The sequence below is a fragment of the Chanodichthys erythropterus genome, chromosome 3 (genome assembly GCF_024489055.1).
Source record: "Chanodichthys erythropterus isolate Z2021 chromosome 3, ASM2448905v1, whole genome shotgun sequence".
NCBI classification, from domain to species: domain Eukaryota; kingdom Metazoa; phylum Chordata; class Actinopteri; order Cypriniformes; family Xenocyprididae; genus Chanodichthys; species Chanodichthys erythropterus.
In genome coordinates this window covers 62,212,551-62,228,487 of record NC_090223.1, presented here as the reverse complement: position 1 = coordinate 62,228,487, position 15,937 = coordinate 62,212,551, and the positions used below count along the sequence as shown (strand labels likewise).

Genomic DNA, 15,937 nt, shown 5'->3' with positions numbered 1-15,937 from the left:
CGACCAGAGCAGAGGTTTGTGTGCATGTGGATTGTTTTGCTGTAATCTACCGGCACAAATGGAAAATATGATCGCGTGAGATCGCATTACAGCGGAGAGTTTAAATGTCACAGAAGTGCGGCTCATTCTCCTCTGCCTGCTCTAGCTGCGTTCAAACACGCGAGCCGTATATGTTTCCCTCAGCACAGCAGCACATGAGTGTTTATGTTTTGCTCGCGATGTCGTCAGAACTGGAGTTTGAATACGAACACATGAAAAATACGATTGTTATTTTGATATACAGGCGGAGCGCGCATATGATCAGTTTCAGCGTGGAGCTTCGCGGTGAGTTTAATAACACTAGCCACGTGGCTCATAGCTCATACAGAATAAAGTATCCGTGTTTAAAGTTTTTATTTCACACATTCTCCTACACCAAACATTAACCAGCATGGTGTAGTTATGCACACATATTTCATCAAGTTGTGGAAGCTTGTTCCGTCGCATTTGCATCAGGTGTACTCATTTTGTAAAACTTGCCGGGTTCGCATTTGATCTATGAGCACTGGTGACTGCGTGTCTCTGTGGTGTACGTCATCACGCAAATAGCCAATCGCGTTCTGCTCTTTCTAACGGCTGCGCCTCAAGACAGTGAGAAATGCTGTAATGTATATATCGAAATGTGTTTAAAAATCATATCACCGTTAATCCAGAAGATTGTGGGTACTGGCCATGAGGTGTCTAAATATTATTCTTTACTTATTAGTCAGATCGGCCAAAATATTAGTTCTGCGGTTAAGATAATTTGGGAAAAAGATTTGGGATGCACATTTGAGGATGAGGAATGGGAGAGGATCACTGGGAATTTAAAATTGATGTCCAGAGATATTAGAACACGTCTCATACAATTTAAAATCTTACACAGATTCTATTGGACACCCAGAAGGCTGTTTAGAGCGGGTTTTAAGGATAATCCTGAATGAAGAGAGGAGGGCAACCTATTTCATGTTTTATGGAAATGTCCAGAAGTCCAGTATTTTTGGAGGGAGGTGCACGATTATATTTTAAAGATATCACAGACCCAGTATGATCTCTGTCCTAGTTTATATATTCTTGGTGGCCCTGCATCATGCTGGGCAGACGTGTGATTGAAAGAAAACTGGAAATTATCTGGAAAGCCTCCGATTTTAGAGTGGCTTTTAGATTAAGGGCGGGTGGCAGCCCTTGAAAAACTCTCCTATAGTCTGCAGCTGGCTCTGACTGGATGCGTTTGAGCGCGATCAGTCATAAGTGTCAATATACATTCATAATCGGCCTTACAATCGTTAAGCGTGTGCGCGGCTTAACTTGTGATCTGATATGGGCAAGTCCAGTGCAAGACAGTTAGATGCTTTGAAATGACGCTCAAGGGATCAAGAACATTCCAATATACAAATAATATTTCCTTCAATTCCTCCATCCTCATTTTTTCCCTCACATCCTACGGAGTGGAGCTGAGACGTTAGGAAAGGAAGGGAGGAAAGGAAACGAGGATCCTCTCTGATGTCAGCAGCCAATCGCAGCACTTGATTGGAGAAGTGCCAGATTGAAATCTCCTCCTCATTGGAAAGGGATAAAGGTACCCATCAGGACAGTTTTAATTAAAATGGTTGAGTATCATTTTAATTCAAGTATCATTTAGACATTCAAGTATCAAGCTTAGTCTCCTTATTTGATACACTAAGTATCCTTACCCCTTTTAAAGAAGGGCATGTTAGGACTAAACTGATGGTTTGAATTTCAAACTAAATAATGACTTATATAGTGATGGTCGATTTCAAAACACTGCTTCAGGAAGCATCGAAGCGTTATGAATCAACGTGTCGAATCATGATTCGGAGCGTTATGAATCTTTTGTGTCGATTCATGATTCAGAGCGTTATGAATCTTTTGTGTCGAATCATGATTCGGAGCGTTATGAATCTTTTGTGTCGAATCATGATTCGGAGCGTTATGAATCTTTTGTGTCGAATCCGCGGTTCGGAGCACCAAAGTCACGTGATTTCAGCAGTTTGACACGCGATCCGAATCATGATTCGACACAAAAGATTCATAACGCTCCGAAGCTTCCTGAAGCAGTGTTTTGAAATCGGCCATCACTAAATAAGTCGTTATTTTGTTTTTTTGGCGCTCCAAAAATATTCTCGTGGCTTTATAATATTAATATTGAACCACTGTACTCACATGACCTGATTTAAATATGTTTTTAGTACATTAATGGATCTTGAGAGAGGAAATGTCATTGCTCCCTATTGTCACGATCTATAGTGTGAGTGCCCTATCAGCCACTAGAGGGCACTCCATCCCGGACTCTCATTTCCACCCATGCATTCACTACATTACCCATAAGACACTTCCCTGGACTCATTAACCTCGTTCATTGCACTCAGCTGTTTTGTGTTTGTTCATTAGTGTCTGGCTATTTAATCTCAGTTGTTTCTGTCCTCAGTTGTGGTTTGTTATTTTGTTATGTGCACTTTTGTTTCTCTGGCTTTCTGTATTGGACTGTTTTTGTGGAGTTTAACCTTTGCCTGTGTTCTGGATTACATACTTGGAGTTTCCTGTAATAAACATCACTGCACTTGGATCTTACCATCTTGTTCTTGTGTGCACCGTGACAGAACAAACCACCCTATTAAGATCCAGCAGCATGAGGACCATTCTGGCAGGCACTTGCAGGGAGCGTATGGCACTGCTTGGGGCAGTGATGGCTCTACGCCAGGAGGGAGAAGAGGTAGGATGCTTCGCCACGGTCTTTTGGACGATGGCGGTGGGGCTGAGGTACAACGATGCAGCGCTGAAGGAGATTTTTAATTGCTGCATTGATGATCCTCTACCTCAGTGTGAGATGGAAGGGCTACAGGACTTGGATTTTTGGAGGTTCGCCACCTATCTCCGCCATCGGGTAGATTGGGCCTCACCAAGTCAACCAGGCAGTGTGCATGCTCCAGATCATGAATCCGTCTCTGAAGTCACAGGGGAGGTGGGCACTGAGCCTCAGCTTCACCCCGGTAAAGGGAGGAGGAGGAGAAGGAAGAAGGCTTCCTTCGGACGTCAAGGCCCGGAGGCCGCTCCAGTCAGTGAGCCCGCTCCAGCCAGTGAGTCCTCTCCAGCCAGTGAGTCCACTCCAGAGCCCGCTCCAGCCAGTGAGCCCACTCCAGCCAGTGAGTCCGCTCCAGAGCCCACTCCAGCCAGTGAGTCCGCTCCAGCCAGTGAGTCCACTACAGAGCCCGCTCCAGCCAGTGAGTCCACTACAGAGCCCGCTCCAGCCAGTGAGTCCGCTACAGAGCCCGCTCCAGCCAGTGAGTCCGCTACAGAGCCCGCTCCAGCCAGTGAGTCCGCTACAGAGCCCGCTCCAGCCAGTGAGTCCGCTCCAGAGCCCGCTCCAGCCAGTGAGTCCGCTCCAGAGCCCGCTCCAGCCAGTGAGTCCGCTCCAGAGCCCGCTCCAGCCAGTGAGTCCGCTCCAGAGCCCGCTCCAGCCAGTGAGTCCGCTCCAGAGCCCGCTCCAGCCAGTGAGTCCGCTCCAGAGCCCGCTCCAGCCAGTGAGTCCGCTCCAGAGCCCGCTCCAGCCAGTAAGTCCACTCCAGAGCCCGCTCCAGCCAGTGAGTCCACTCCAGAGCCCGCTTTAGTTAGAGAGTCCACTCCAGCCAGTGAGTCCTCTCCAGAGCCCGCTCCAGCCAGTGAGTCCTCTCCAGAGCCCGCTCCAGCCAGTGAGTCCTCTCCAGAGCCCGCTCCAGCCAGTGAGTCCTCTCCAGAGCCCGCTCCAGCCAGTGAGTCCGCTCCAGAGCCCGCTTTAGTTAGAGAGTCCACTCCAGCCAGTGAATCCACTCCAGAGCCCGCTCCAGCCAGAGAGTCCTCTCCAGAGCCCGCTCCAGCCAGTGAGTCCTCTCCAGAGCCCGCTCCAGCCAGTGAGTCCTCTCCAGAGCCCGCTCCAGCCAGTGAGTCCGCTCCAGAGCCCGCTCCAGCCAGTGAGTCCGCTCCAGAGCCCGCTTTAGTTAGAGAGTCCACTCCAGCCAGTGAATCCACTCCAGAGCCCGCTCCAGCCAGTGAGTCCTCTCCAGAGCCCGCTCCAGCCAGTGAGTCCGCTCCAGAGCCCGCTCCAGCCAGTGAGTCCGCTCCAGAGCCCGCTCCAGCCAGTGAGTCCGCTCCAGAGCCCGCTCCAGCCAGTGAGTCCGCTCCAGAGCCCGCTCCAGCCAGTGAGTCCGCTCCAGAGCCCGCTCCAGCCAGTGAGTCCGCTCCAGAGCCCGCTCCAGCCAGTGAGTCCGCTCCAGAGCCCGCTCCAGCCAGTGAGTCCGCTCCAGAGCCCGCTCCAGCCAGTGAGTCCGCTCCAGAGCCCGCTCCAGCCAGTGAGTCCGCTCCAGAGCCCGCTCCAGCCAGTGAGTCCGCTCCAGCCAGTGAGTCCGCTCCAGGGCCCGCTCCAGCCAGCGAGTCCCTTTTGGGTGAGCCACCGCCTCACCCTCATAAGCGGAGGAGAAGGAGGAAAAGGGCTTCCTCCGTCCTACAAGGCCTGGCGACCACTCTAGTGGTTGTTCGTGGGTTCTCCAAGCGCCTTGCCCTGCCGGCGCCACCGACGCGCCTTGCCCTGCCGGCGCCATCGAAGCGCCTTTCCCAGCTCCCTGATACGGCCACGGAGGCGGTCACCGAGCTGCCCGCTCTCCCTGATACGGCCACGGAAGTCGTCACCGAGCTGGCCGCTCTCCCTGATACGGCCACGGAAGCCGTCACCGAGCTGCTCGTTCTCCCTGATACGGACACAGAGCACCCTTGGTCGGCCCTGCTTCCATCGTCCAAGCCTTCTGCCCTGCCGCCGCCGTCCAAGCCTTCTGCCCTGCCGCCGCCGTCCAAGCCTTCTGCCCTGCTGCCGCCATCCAAGCCTTCTGCCCTGCCGCCTCTGCCCAGGCTACCAGAACCGTTGAGACCCGCCTGGTCTGTTCCTCCAGCACCGCCCTGGCACTCAGCCAGGAATCCTGACCTGCCAGTGCCTGCCTGGTCAGTTCCTCCAGCACCGCCCTGGCTCTCAGCCAGGACTCCAGAACCGCTGGAACCAGCCTGGTCAGTTCCTCCAGCGCCACCCTGGCTCTCAGCCAGGACTCCAGAACCGCTGGAACCAGCCTGGTCAGTTCCTCCAGCACCGCCCTGGCTATCTGTGGGGCACCCTGTATCTGACCCGCCATCCCTCCCCCTGATCCTCCTCCTGTCCACCTCCCTCCTGAGTTGTGTTTTTGTTTTGTCTGGTGGAGCGTCTGGTAGCCGCTCCTTTGAGGGGGGTAATGTCACGATCTATAGTGTGAGTGCCCTATCAGCCACTAGAGGGCACTCCATCCCGGACTCTCATTTCCACCCATGCATTCACTACATTACCCATAAGACACTTCCCTGGACTCATTAACCTCGTTCATTGCACTCAGCTGTTTTGTGTTTGTTCATTAGTGTCTGGCTATTTAATCTCAGTTGTTTCTGTCCTCAGTTGTGGTTTGTTATTTTGTTACGTGCACTTTTGTTTCTCTGGCTTTCTGTATTGGACTGTTTTTGTGGAGTTTAACCTTTGCCTGTGTTCTGGATTACATACTTGGAGTTTCCTGTAATAAACATCACTGCACTTGGATCTTACCATCTTGTTCTTGTGTGCACCGTGACACCTATGCAGGCCTCACGGAGCTATCGGATTTCAACTAAAATATCTTAATTTGTGTTCTGAAGATGAACAAAGGTGTTACGGGTTTGGAACGGCATGAGGGTGAGTAATAAATGACATTATTTTCATTTTTGGGTGAACTAACCCTTTAAACAACTTCTTCCGAGAAAAACATTCCCCACCTGCCATTATCGGTCAGAGCTCAGTGCTTATTTCCCATACAGACACATATTACACACACCGTTTTGCCTCCTGCAAACGCAAACATAAACAATCACGAACGCAAATTCACAAGACATTTTCTAAATATGATGTTTGGTTTGATTTAATGCAAATATAGAAGGAGAATATAGAAGAACTTTTGAATTGTTGTATGTGTTTTTCTTTGGCTTCCTGTTATTTCTCTCGCTTTTGTTGAGAAATGAAGCGTTGAATCCGCCGAGGTTTTTCAAACATCAGAGATACTTCTACCTCATTAGCACCCATTTTTGTTTTTTATTTTTGTTTTCTTTATTATTTTGCTTATCCTTCATGTTGAATAACAAATGGGTGAAAATACTATTTTTGAACGTGGTAGTTATTGTAATTGTTTAACAGCATTTGTTTCAATAAGGATATAATCAAAGCTAGACCACTGATGGCTCCTCATTGCATGCTTAGGGCAATGTTAACTTTTTCTCTCTTTTTTAAATCTATTGCCTTAATAGATTATATATTATAAATTCTTTAACAAGTTAGTTAAAATGTACCACAATAAATACAATAGAACGTGATACATTCTAGGAAAGGTGGTTGTGAGAAGTTTAAAGGTGCCCAAGAATGCTTTTTCACAAGATGTAATATAAGTCTAAGGTGTCTCCTGAATGTGTCTGTGAAGTTTCAGCTCAAAATACCCCATAGATTTTTTTTTAAATAAATTTTTTTAACTGCCTATTTTGGGGCATCATTAACTATACACTGATTTTTTTCAGTCGCCGCCCCTTTAATTCGCGTGCTCCCTGCCTCACGAGCTCTCGACTATATTACAGCGCATTTACAAAGTTCACACAGCTAATATAACCCTCAAATGGATCTTTACAAGATGCTCGTCATGCATGCTGTGTGCATACATCGAATCATGTGAGTAAAGTATTTATTTTGATGTTTACATTTGATTCTGAATGAGTTTGAGGCTGTGCTCCGTGGCTAACGGCTAATGCTACACTGTTGGAGAGATTTATAAAGAATGAAGTTGTGTTTACGAATTATACAGACTGCAAGTGTTTAAAAATGAAAATAGCGATGGCTCTTGTCTCCGTGAATACAGTAAGAAACGATGGTAACTTTAACCACATTTAACAGTACATTAGCAACATGCTAACGAAACATTTAGAAAGACAGTTTACAAATATTACTAAAAATATCATGATATCATGGATCATGTCAGTTATTATTGCTCCATCTGCCATTTTTCGCTGTTGTTCTTGCTTGCTTACCTAGTCTGATGATTCAACTGTGCACAGATCCAGACGTTAATACTGGCTTGTCTAATGCTTGAACATGGGCTGGCATATGCAAATATTGGGGGCGTACATATTAATGTTCTTTAACTATGCCAAGATAAATTCAATTTTTCATTCGAGGGCACCTTTAAGAAGCTTGCAGGATCATCATCATGTTTTCCCCTCTTTTCATCAGTCTTTTTAGTGGCCGTCTTTAGATCATGTTTTCTTCATAGCATTTTACTACATTCTCAATAGAATTCAAATGGGTTTCGCATTTTATCATAGGAACGGCTCGCGCAAATCTTATCACACGGTGCGCCACTCATGCTTAATGCATGCACTTAATTAACAGCCCGATTCAATGTTTCGGTGTGGTGGTTAGAGTCCCGGCAACATGTGAGAAGCGGCGGTATGCAAGACAAAGTGTGGGTACGCTACAGATTAAGATAGAGAAGTGTTGGTGTGATCCGGTGTTACGAGATTTTCGGTTTCAGAAGGCGGAGCTTATTTGTGCATTGGTCTGTAATAATGACAGATACTTCATGTAACAGCAGAGCAACCTTCAGCTATCGTCTGAGTTCAGCTCGTTGTGCTCTTCCATAGGCTACCTTGCGATGTAACAGCTGATCCCATAAATGTGTCTGTGTGGACATAATATTTTTTGTAACCTACAGGCTACTGGTGTGATGATACATGTGTTAGCTTACCTGTTCTGACTAACATTCGCTGGTTTTCCGGTTGGTGAAAAATTCTGAAAATATATTGTCTTTTCATGGTTTCCGTTTATATATATTAAAGAAAGATACACTGAAACCACAAGGTTTAATTTTTCGATTGCACAATAAAACCAAGCATCCCAGAACACCTGAATGAGTTGAAGTAGATTATACCGTTTTCATATTACAAATAAATGGGAAAATAAATAAATAACATTGTTAAAAAAATATGCAGCTGCCATTTCAATGATGTTGCTATGTTCTTCTGTTACCTCACCTTATGAAGATTTAAAATTAGGTCATCCCTCTGGAAATGTAAGAAATAATGTCTAAAATCAGTGGCCTAATAAAGATTTTTGCAACCTTTTGTTATTCTCTGCCATGCGTTGTTTTGATGTGTGACTTGTGTTGTGTACCTATACATTGATGATCAGTGATATAAATGGACAATTTATTTTGATACACAAACATTCATTATTTGACATATATTCAGGTTAATCGGGAAACTTTTTCCCAGTCATCTCAATGGCCAAAAGTGTCCTAGTCAACCTGAATTCACTGGTCATTAATGTTCATAAACATGCATGTTCTTCATGGGGTTTTAATTAGGGGCACATGAAATTTTGAAATTGAAAATTTGAAAGAAAAAAGAAATTAAACTATGTCAAAACATATATCACAAATCCTGGAATAAAGATGGCAATATGGCCTTGATTTGCTTTTGATTAATAGATGCTATAATGTGTGATGGAGTGAACATATGATATTATGTGAGACATTTAATGACATTTTGTTTTTGTACAAAAAGATGGGCATGGACTTGCCAACAACAAACTTTAGCTACTGTAGCAATCCCTTAATATATAAAAATATGACACATAAGAAAGCTATTCTCAGATCAAAAAATTACATTTTTAGTCAAAGATTGACATTTTTACCTCTCTTTGAATTTTAATGACTTTTATATTTACTTAAAACTATTTTTATAACAACAAAACGTTATCTTTTTACAGACAGTGGCCCCCAAATAATTTGCACAAATGAATTTGCATTAAATTACTATTTGAATGTCTGGAATCACTGTAGTGTTTTTTTTTTTTTTTTAAATAAATTAATTTAACAAGGGTTAAGTTTATTCAACAAGGATTAATTAAATAGATTTTATTTTTTAAAAAGGGGGGGGGGAGACATTTCTAATGTTACAAAAGATTTCAATACTGTTCTTCAAACTTGCTGTTCTGTGAATCAACTGTCACGGTGGCTCACACACAGAGACGAGAGACCGATCCAAGTGCAGGTGTTTATTTAGGGTAATCCAAAATCGTAGTCCACAAACAAGCATGGGTCAAAAGCCAGGTAATCAGTCCATCAAAAACAATAACAAAACACAGGAACAGGAAACAACACAAACCGGGAATGTGAACTGAAAACTCCAGGAAGTGAACAGAAACAGGCAGGGTATAAATAGACAGACACTGATTAAATGATACATGACAGCTGGTGGTAATGAAGTGATAAAGGGATAATGAGTCCGGCAGTGCGTTATGGGTAGTGTAGTCAATGGGTGAAAGAGTCCAGGATGGAGTGCCCTCAAGTGGCAGATAGGGCACTCACACTATAGATCGTGACATTACCCCCCCCTCAAAGGAGCGGCTACCAGACGCTCCACCAGACAAAACAAAAACACAACTCAGGAGGGAGGTGGACAGGAGGAGGATCAGGGGGAGGGATGGCGGGTCAGATCCAGGGTGCCCCACAGATAGCCAGGGCGGTGCTGGAGGAACTGACCAGGCTGGTTCCAGCGGTTCTGGAGTCCTGGCTGAGAGCCAGGGTGGCGCTGGAGGAACTGACCAGGCTGGTTCCAGCGGTTCTGGAGTCCTGGCTGAGAGCCAGGGCGGTGCTGGAGGAACAGACCAGGCGGGTCTCAACGGTTCTGGTAGCCTGGGCAGAGGCGGCAGGGCAGAAGGCTTGGATGGCGGCGGCAGGGCAGAAGGCTTGGACGGTGGAAGCAGGGCCGACCAAGGGTGCTCTGTGTCCGTATCAGGGAGAACGAGCAGCTCGGTGACGGCTTCCGTGGCCGTATCAGGGAGAGCGGCCAGCTCGGTGACGACTTCCGTGGCCGTATCAGGGAGAGCGGGCAGCTCGGTGACCGCCTCCGTGGCCGTATCAGGGAGAGCGGCCAGCTCGGTGGCGACCTCCTTGGCCGTATCAGGAAGAGCGGACAGCTCGGTGGCGGCCTCCGTGGCGGTATCAGGGGGCTGGGAAAGGCGCTTCGATGGCGCCGGCAGGGCAAGGCGCTTCGGTGGCGCCAGCAGGGCAAGGCGCGTCGGTGGCGCCGGCAGGGCAAGGCGCTTCGGTGGCGCCGGCAGGGCAAGGCGCTTCGGTGGCGCCGGCAGGGCAAGGCGCTTGGAGAACCCACGAACAACCACTAGAGTGTTCGCCAGGCCTTGTAGGACGGAGGAAGCCCTTTTCCTCCTTCTCCTCCGCTTATGAGGGTGAGGCGGTGGCTCACCCAAAAGGGACTCGCTGGCTGGAGCGGGCCCTGGAGCGGACTCACTGGCTGGAGCGGGCTCACTGGCTGGAGCGGGCTCTGGAGCGGACTCACTGGCTGGAGCGGGCTCACTGGCTGGAGCGGGCTCTGGAGCGGACTCACTGGCTGGAGCGGGCTCTGGAGCGGACTCACTGGCTGGAGCGGGCTCTGGAGCGGACTCACTGGCTGGAGCGGGCCCTGGAGTGGACTCACTGACTGAAGCGGGCTCTGGAGCGGGCTCTGGACCTTGGGGGAAAAAGGGAACCTTCCTCCTTCTCCTCCTCCTCCTTTTACCAGGGTTAGGCAGAAGCTCAGTGCCTACCTCCCCTGTGACTTCTGGAACGGATTCATGGGCTGGAGCATGTACACTGCCTGGTAGATTAGGTGGGGTCCCCCTACCCCGATCTTCGAGGTAGTAGACGAACCCCCAAAAATCCATGTCACCCAATCCATCTATCTTCCTCGACGGCAACGGGTCATCCAGACAACCATTGAAAAGGTCAATCAGACACGCATCATTGTAACCTAGCCCTGCCGCCAGGGTCCAGAACATTTGTGCCAATCCACCGACCTGATGACCCTGTTGCCGCAGGGTGGTTAGATTGCTCAGGCGAGCCATCCGTTCCCTCACAGTGGTAGGAGGAGTGATGTGGATCCCCATCCTGCTGGATCCTTAGATGCTGGAGTTTTCTGTCACGGTGGCTCACACACAGAGACGAGAGACCGATCCAAGTGCAGGTGTTTATTTAGGGTAATCCAAAATCGTAGTCCACAAACAAGCATGGGTCAAAAGCCAGGTAATCAGTCCATCAAAAACAATAACAAAACACAGGAACAGGAAACAACACAAACCGGGAATGTGAACTGAAAACTCCAGGAAGTGAACAGAAACAGGCAGGGTATAAATAGACAGACACTGATTAAATGATACATGACAGCTGGTGGTAATGAAGTGATAAAGGGATAATGAGTCCGGCAGTGCGTTATGGGTAGTGTAGTCAATGGGTGAAAGAGTCCAGGATGGAGTGCCCTCAAGTGGCAGATAGGGCACTCACACTATAGATCGTGACATCAACAGGCACTGTATCATGGTTTCCTGTTTTCAGCACTGATAATAGTAGCATGTTTCATGAGCAGCAAATCATCATATTAGAATGATTTCTGAAGGACATGTGACACTGAAGACTGGAGGAACAGGAATAAACAGCCATTGCAATATTACCATTTTGCCTATTTTTGATCAAATAAATGCAACCTTGGTGAGCCTTAACATAAATCATTTTAATCCTTTTGAAGAGCAATAGGCCTACATGATATCAAAATGAACAAGATTTTAAGAACAACACCAAACACCAGAATAGATATAGGTCCTCAAAAACATTTATACAGGTTTATTTCAGTTGTTACAGGCAGTGATGTACTTAATGATAACAACTAATAAAATACCGAGTTTTAAAACATCGCAAAGGAAGAACACAACTAGCTGAACTTATTGTAGACGATAGCTGAAGGCTGTTACACGAAGTATCTGTCATTGTTACAGACCAATGCACAAATCGTGCATATACTAATGAAAACATTATAAACTGTTTCCTAGAGTAAACAACTGTAGTTTAGCCCTAAATCAGCCGTGACGCTGAGAATATAGTTACCTTTATGGAATAATCCACTAATGTCTTGAGATACAATGTGATACTAATAATTCTCAGTTGCACATGCAATCGCGCATGTCTGCGAAACTCATTAATATTAATGTAAGCTCCGCCTTCTGAAACCGAAAATCTCTGAACACCGGATCATTTCGAGCACTGAGTAAGATCGCGTGGGTGTTTGAATCCAGATTGCGATCTTTTTATGATTATTGCACTATGTTTTTGCGCGGATTCGGTTTCGTTTCCGTAGGCTATTGAGTGAATAAATACAGAATTTCTTTTGTTTCTAAAAAAAAATCAAACTAGTTTGAACTGGAACGCGTCCCCCCTCGAAATTCACTCTCGAAACGCCGTCCCCCCGCGTTACCCCCCCACCCTATATATATATATATATATATATATATATATATATATATATATATACAGGGGTGGAAATGTGGGGTATCGCGGGGGGCCGGCAGCCCCGGAGTGAATTTATGGGGGGGACGGCGTTCCAGTTCAAATTGCTTCGATTTTTTTTTTTTATAGAAATTAAGGGATTTCTGTATTTATTCACTCAGTAGCCTACGAAAACGAAACCGATTCAGCGCAAAAACATAGCGCAATAAAATTGCATGATTATTAATAAAAAGATCGCAATCTGAATTCAAACACCCACGCGATCTTACTTTAATCTGTAGCGTACCCACGCTTTGTCTTGCATACCGGCACTTCTCACATGTTGCCGGTACTCGATCTAACCACCACACCGAAACATAGAATCCGGCTGTTAATTAATTGTATATATCGCGCGTTCGGAGCTTTTATAAGCATGAGTGGCGCACCGCACGCGAATCACCGCAGGCGCGTTCACCAGCGCGCTCCAAAAGTGTGATAAGATTTGCGCGAGCCGTTCCTATGATAAAATAGAACGTTCTCAATAGAATTCAAAGGGGTTTAATTTGAATTCTATTCAGAATGTAGTAAAACTTTATGGAGAAAGTCATCATGATCTAAAAACAGCCAGTAAAAAGACTGATGAAAAGAGGGGAAAACATGATGATGATTTTGCAAGCTTTTTAAACTTCTCATGACCACCTTTACTAGAATTTATCACGTTCTATTGTATTTATTGTGGTACATTTTAACTAACTTGCTTGAAGAATTTAAAATATATAATCTATTAAGGCAATAGATTTAAAAAAGAGAGAAAAAAGTTAACATTGCCCTAAGCATGCAACAAGGAGCCATCAATGGTCTAGCTGTAATTATATCCTTCTTGTAACAATTACAAGAACTACTTTTTCATAAGGCCAAGTACAAGTTAGAATCATGGATCTTCTTGAATTGTTGACTAAACTTTAGTTTTCCTCATGTGTAAAAATGTGTTCTGCTAATATGACAGATATGCCCATTAGGAAAAACCTGTCTGTATTTCAAGAATCAACAAGTTCGGTATAAGTACATTTTAAGTAGATAGTTTGACTTCCCATGGTACTTTGTAAACATAATTGTTAACTATAGGCTGTTACTTTATTGCAGTTGTGTTATCAACCAACTTTGCATGTGTGGACCATTTTGCAAAAATAAAGCAACAAACAAATAAATAATCCTCACAAGGGAGCAAACCCAAACTCCTCACAACCAAGGAAGACAACCAGTCCCCCATCCCAATTGGAAGTGAACAAAATCGAGTAAATTACCCTTTGAAAGTAACTTGATACTTCAAATAAAGATTGCATCAATTACATCGTTACACCAGTAGGTGGTGACAAATGATTGTTAAAAATGTATTCATCATTGAATCATTCATTACAAAGAATTGTTCAAAAACGTTGATTCATCTATGAAACAAGTGACATCTTTATAATTGAGTCATTGAATCATTTATTCAAACTGTTTTTTATAAGATAATTCATTCAAAATAATTAATGTTTTTTTGTAAATAGACTGCAGCAACTAACATGATGTTAGAATCAGTAAATTACATTTTTTTTTTTTTTTTTCAGAATCATGGGAGAATTGTGAACACTATTTAAAAAAAATGATTCTCAATTTACATAATCTTGCAGCTTATCAGCAGTTTAGCGAATATTAGAATAAAACTGCATGTTCAGGTAGCAATGTTAAAAAAAAAAAAAACAAACTTCATGTCTATGGTAACATCCTCAAAAAGTTTTATAAAATGATAAACATCACATTTCAACCCTTTTAACCATTGTTTAAGAAAAGGGATGAGTGAATATTATTATGTTTACATTATTATCCAAATTATTTTGCTTTTTAGAATGCACATCAGCTTCCTTTTGCATTAAAACTGGATTCCCCTTTAAATGTGTAATTGTTGATTTTCAAAGTATACTAAACTGAGTGGTAGCAAAGACTATAGAATAACACTTAAAGGGACTTTGGTGGTAGCCATCCAAAACATTCAGTTTTTAACCTGAGGACAAATGTATTTAAAATGTTTGTGACATGTTCAATTCAGTCTGCACCACATATGCAAATTTATAGACAATGTATCTTTAATTTGGCCAAAATCAAACAGGTTATTTTCTCCAAGCAAAGATTCTGTTGAATGAACATGTTTGTGCCACACACAATTCATAAATGTTGTTCATTGAACTTTCAATGTGCTTGCTTGATAATTAAGAAAATATTGTTTGGAGGAAACATGAAATAGGCCTGTTTAATGTTAGCATATTATATAATTGTATAATATTTTATATTTAAATATATCTGAAAAGTCATTGAAAGTTAAAAAAAAAAAAAAAAAAAAATCCTTCCCATATAGAGTCCCCCCAGTGAATCTCAGCCATTTCCAGCCCTGTATATATATATATATATAATACTGCTAGAATATTTAACTGGAATATTTAGTAAGACATGATGAACTAAATATTTTGCTACAAAAAAAAAATCTGAAAAAAAAAGGACTCGAATCTGTTCACTAAGAATCTTCTGAACGAACCGATTCACTAGAACGAATCAGATTTTCCAAAGCTACACATATTTTGAGGAGGACCGTTGAGATGAACCGATTCACTAGAATGAATCAGAAGCTACAACCGATTCAGTTAAATAAATCTGATTTTCCAGCGCTATATATCATTCTCCTAAAGTCTAAACATGAAGGAAATCTTACAGCTCATTCAGTTAAACTGACGGATGAGGATTATTTGTTGAGCAAATTTATGATTTGTTTCAGTCTTTTTGAGCGGAAATTCCCCAAACCGGAAATGCCTCCCATAATCTAACACGCAGTCGAGCTCGTCAGGAAAACAGAGATTATCTAATACAGACACACATCATGGAAGTTATTATGAGAAGAACATCACTGAACTCACCAGTAGTTAGGATGGAAACTGTTTTGCTTTCCGGTCGGTGGTCTGAAAATGGCGTCTTCTCTGAAGATGAAGGCACTTTCAGTTTCGATTCTTCTTCTTCTCTTGTTTAATGACGGCGTGAAAACAGCTTTTAGTTCATTACTGCCACCAACTGAACTGAGTTTATATCTCCAATATACACTTCTGACTTCATAACTCATCTCATATATCATAATTATGAGAACCAAAGCTCTGAAATATGAGATAAAAGTCGTAAAAAGGTTAAAAAAAGTAAAAAAAAAAAAAAATTATATATATATGCTGTACATTATATGCTGTTTTTGAAGTATATGCTGTATCACCACACGACTCAGTTGTGAACTTAAGTCAAAAACTCATTTATATTGATTAATGCTGTAATGACATCTGCACAATTCAATCTGGAGCATGAATATTGTACAACATTTGGACTCTGTTCTGATGTTTGTGTCCAGATCCTCCCGCACTTCTTCTTCAAATAAGTCAAAATTAAGTGAGTTTTTCCTTAAAACAAGCAAAATAATCTTAATCCAAACTGAAAACAAGATTATATCGTTT

General features: G+C 44.0%; 1 protein-coding gene and 1 pseudogene across 1 annotated transcript in view; one reads left to right on the top strand and one right to left on the bottom strand.

Annotated features, from left to right (window-relative positions):
* The window catches only part of LOC137006008 (uncharacterized), a 56,497-nt gene extending 41,030 nt beyond the window's left edge, over positions 1-15,467 (bottom strand). Inside the window, exon 1 of the mRNA XM_067366492.1 lies at positions 15,362-15,467. The gene's annotated coding sequence lies outside the window, so the exon portion shown is untranslated. The remainder of the gene's footprint in view (positions 1-15,361) is intronic.
* The window catches only part of LOC137007702 (uncharacterized), a 1,237,067-nt pseudogene that overhangs the window by 350,295 nt on the left and 870,835 nt on the right, over positions 1-15,937 (top strand).